The 4,638-nt window shown below is 35.8% G+C and overlaps 1 long non-coding RNA gene across 1 annotated transcript; it reads right to left on the bottom strand.

Moving 5' to 3' along the window:
* Window positions 1-914: 914 nt before the first annotated feature.
* Window positions 915-4,362, bottom strand: LOC142166425 (uncharacterized). Its single transcript, XR_012696856.1, has 2 exons — window positions 3,597-4,362; window positions 915-1,201 (listed from the first exon to the last, which is right to left on the bottom strand). It is a non-coding gene; the product is annotated as an uncharacterized LOC142166425 (long non-coding RNA).
* Window positions 4,363-4,638: the final 276 nt, after the last annotated feature.

Below are 4,638 nucleotides of genomic sequence, written 5' to 3'. Positions count from 1 at the left end.
AGCATGCATTGCACTCTTTTTCCCTTAAATTGGATTTTGTTCCAAATGGGTTTAACCGGCAAGGTTTTTAACGAGGTAGCAACTACGTGCTACCTAAGGAGAATTTAACACGTAATTCACATAACATATAGTTCAAGGGTTCAAAATTCCCTCAAATCAAAGCTCAACCGGGGCATTTCCTCAGACCAACCGAATCTAACCAAAATCGACTTAATATCATCAAAAATTCTAGGGAAATCAATTACAATAGATAAAACTAGATCTTTACACTCTTCCCAAAAAGTCAACAACAGTCAACCCGGGGCTCGCCCGGTCAAAACCCGAGTCCAATAATAGATTCCGACTACCCACGAATCCACGAGTTCATATATGTCATTAGTTTCAAAATTCGAGTGCAAATCGACTCTCAAAACTCAATTTCTTATTTTTCATAAACTTGACAAGGTTTCACAAATTTTCACTTTGATTCAAATGATTTTGATGTTAAAATCCAAGATAAATTGATGGAATATGATTAGAAATGGATTAGAATCACTCACCCAAAGTTTGTAGATGAAAGGTTCGCGCCATTCGACCCTCTGGCAGTGCACAATCTAAATATTTGTTGGATTGGGCTGTATAACCTCGGCATGATTTGTGCATGCTTGTAATGCTTGCTTGAGATTTCCAAATTGATATTGCCTCCCTGGTCTGATAAATTGATAAATAATGAATTATGAATTTGGAGACTTCTAAATATAAAAAGGAATGTTTACTTGTTTCTTGACTTACTTGAGTTTACTGCCGATTTTAATAAATCCATGATTATTCGCATTATTAATATATTATTATTGGTGTCACGACCCAAGCACCGACCTAGTCGTGATGGCGCCTTCGTGAAACTAAGTCAACCGACACAACTCCCAAATCAACCATTATTCAATAACAATTATTTATATACCATTTATAAATCAATAGTCTCGGTGTAAGTTGAAATGAAAAGTACAGAATAAATACACAAGTCCGACATCGAGGTGTCACTAGTCACGAGCATCTACAAAGTTCTGAATATAACAAGAGTCTAAAAGTATACTAAATACAGTCTAATGAAAACAAGAGGAAGGAAAGCAGTGCTGCGAACGTCGTGCAGCCACCTTGCTAACTTCGGTGACTCTGCCTCTAAGCAATCAACACCCGCTACCGGGTTCCGGAATACCTGAATCTGCACACAAGGTGCAGGGAGTAATGTGATTACTCCAACTCAGTAAGTAATAAAAGTAAATAAAGTCTTAGCAGTAAGAAATCACGTAAAACCACATCATGGCACCATAGAGGATACTGCATGTTTTCAAAACAGGATACAAACCAAATCATCTCGTTCAACTCCCATTTCGGGAAATATCCTTTGAAAATGCCTTTCTAACAATTTTCAGTAGAAGTTCAGTGAAATTTATAGTGAAAGTGATGAAAATCATAATCGGGCCCTCGGGCAAAACATAGTTCATATACAGCCCCTCGGCGAAACAGAAATTCATAACCATTTCATAACTTAAAAACTTCAGTTTAAATGAAAGTTGTTTAAAGCATTTGTTCAACATTTTCAATAGAGGCTCCGTCTAAAAAATGAGTGAAAGCAGTAATTAAATCAACATATTCAATAGAAACTCACTTTAAAGAGGAGTGAAACCAAGAAGTACATAAACAGGCCCCTCAAGCAAAGCATCACTCGTATACATGTATATATAGCCCATCGGGCAAGCCTCTCAGTCACTCATGACTCAACTCTTATTAATCAGCGCTCATACTCAGCACTCACGCTCAATAGGTACAATATAATAACCCCTGCGGCGTGCAGTGCAGGAAAAGAAAGTAAGGCAGTTAACTTAAGAAAAAGAACTTAATCCTTGCAATCAGAGAACACAGAATAACCGATCTCATAATTTCTCGTAAAAATGCTGGAAACCAACACAATAACAATGATTACAACATACATAATTTGTTGCGACGTACAACTCGATCCCACTTTACACAAACAATCCTCCCTTAATTCACCATAGCATCATTTATCAATATCAAGAACACATATAACATCTGTTGCATCGTGCAACCCGATTCCACCATATCATTATAATCAATGTCATAATCTTCCCTTATTTCACCATGTCATAATTTATCAATATCAAGTATTACGTACACAACCGTTATGGCGGGCAAACCGATCCCACCATATCATTATAATCAATATCAAAATCCTCCCTTATTCCACCATTTCACAACTATCACACTTTTACCACCCGAGGGAGTATATGAGGGAATTTTTCCAATTTAAGTGACATTATTCGAAATGAGATTATTTAAATTATCAGAGTCGCCACTTGGAATAGTTTATTTGGTGTCCCAAGTCACCGGTTTATTTTAAAATCCCAAATCGAGGAAAATTTTATTTTATAAAGTCTGGGAACCAGAAATTCTAGATAAGGAATTCTGTTAACTTGGGAGAAGGTATTAGGCATTCCTGAGTTTTGTGGTTCTAGCACGGTCACTTAGTGATTATTAATTGGCTTAAATTGTTTAACTACTCATTTTTAGGACCTATGTTCATTTATCTTTTTATCGCTTTTAAATCACTTGATTTGTTCGTAATTAAAGAAGTGAGTTACGTGTATGTATACTCTTTTCCTTTGGCGCGTCAAAAATCATGTCACGCGAACGTGTCCACAATTAATAACGCTTTGTTTATTTTTTAAGAAAAGCTTTGTTGAAGTTGCGCGAAAGCATCCCTCGATTTATTTTAGGATCGTAATTATGTCACGCGAACGTGTACACAATCACGACAATATATTAAATCGCGCCTAAAGCCAGCTACGATATTCAAGAGTGATTATATTCCTAAGTTTGAGATCAACATTCTACCGAAGGGTTAGGCCCAATGGCCATTCCAATTTAACACCACATAACTTATAAAAACAACTTGAACTATTACGCACTTAATCCAACAAACAGGAGCCTACAATGACATTTACTTTACATCAATAATCCTTTCAGATTTCTACTCCTTTCATTCCACTTAAAGTATCTCAATAATGCAAAAATTGTACTCAAACAGTAATGTATCAAGTAAATATTCATGCGTGCTAATTGACTTTTAGCTCATTTGGTCTATCATCCAAAAGAAATGAAAGAGAAAAGACCAAGCCAAAAGAAGAACAATTAATTTGAAGACATGGAAATCAAAAGAGACAGTGAGGCCCCACCACGATAGTGTTTAGAAAACTTTGTATTTTCCAAATTGCAACTATATATAAATGTTTTAGCTAAGTCACAGCTTTCTAGCACCAAATTTTCCCGACTAAAATCAATAAGGCTTGACAAATTAGACTTGTAAAACTAAATTGCTACTACTAAATTGCAATTATAAAACTAATAACAAGAAACAGAAAATCAGTATAGTCATCACAAAGATCTCAAACTAAGAATGGATTCACTATATAAAATAAAAATAACAAAAAGAATAAGCAATATCCATCAACCAACCCATAACAAATACACTTCAAAATTCTAAAGTAGAAAAGTTTAAGTCCAAACATTCAGATGGAGCAAACAGGACTGAGACGAACCTTTATTTCTTCAGTGTAAACGGGTTACAATAGCAACTATGAGCGCGATATTAGATCTTGATCGGAACAGAATCGATCGAGTATAACCTCGACGGTGACCTCGAAAACGACCTTGGTCAGAAACTCAACTACTGGGTTGCTTAAAAGCTGTTGTTTTTGGACTGATTTCGTGGCTCTAAATAGCTGATTTTGCAGTAGCTATGGTGTTTTATTTGGATGTTTTATAGATTGGTTTTCAGGGCTGGTTTGGAGGTATTTTTGGTGCTGTTTTTTGGCTGAAAATTTCTGCAATTTTGAAGCTTTTCTTGGCTGGTTTCAGTGGAGTTTTTGGCCGGTTTTCATTGCTTCTCCGGCGAGTTAGGAAACGGAGATGGTGGAGTTGCGACAGATGATGAGAGGATGATGGAGGGCGTTCTGTTTTTTTTTCTTGGCGGCTGGTTGCTTATGGGTGTTCAAGGTTTTTGGTTTTGGTTGTCAAAAACTGAAGAAGAAGAAGATGTTAGGGGGGTGGGGTTTCTTTGCTGATGAGAAACGATGGGAGGCTTAGGTCTTTTAGGTGTAGGTCAATTTAGGGATTAGATAATATTATATAGGGGTAGGGATTAGGTTAGGGGTATGGGCCTAGGAATTATGGGCTTGGAAATTATGGGCTAGGTCCGGAAATTACACTTAAAAATGGGTCGCTTGAACCCAAATTTATTCTTTCCCCCGCAAACGAAACTAAAATACGACCTCATTTATTAATTAGTCTTACTTAAGTAAAAGAACAGTTAAAATAAGACTGACCGTTAAAACAAAACTATTGTTTTTGGTATTTTTCAAGATTAAAAATGACTACAAAACATAAAACAATACTAATTTTTGTAATTTTCATTTTCTTGTAATAAATTAAAACAAAAGAGTCAAAATTAATTAAAATAGCGATATTAGGCCTAGATTAAATATTTACGTACTAAAATATGAAAAATCTTGGGGAGGGTCAAAAATCACATGTCTATAGCTGCCCCTTTTTGACTGGAAATGCGAAGAGTTTTCAGACAAA

This window comes from Nicotiana tabacum, chromosome 11, assembly GCF_000715075.1.
Source record: "Nicotiana tabacum cultivar K326 chromosome 11, ASM71507v2, whole genome shotgun sequence".
Lineage (NCBI taxonomy): Eukaryota > Viridiplantae > Streptophyta > Magnoliopsida > Solanales > Solanaceae > Nicotiana > Nicotiana tabacum.
This window is presented reverse-complemented; position numbering and strand designations above follow the sequence as displayed.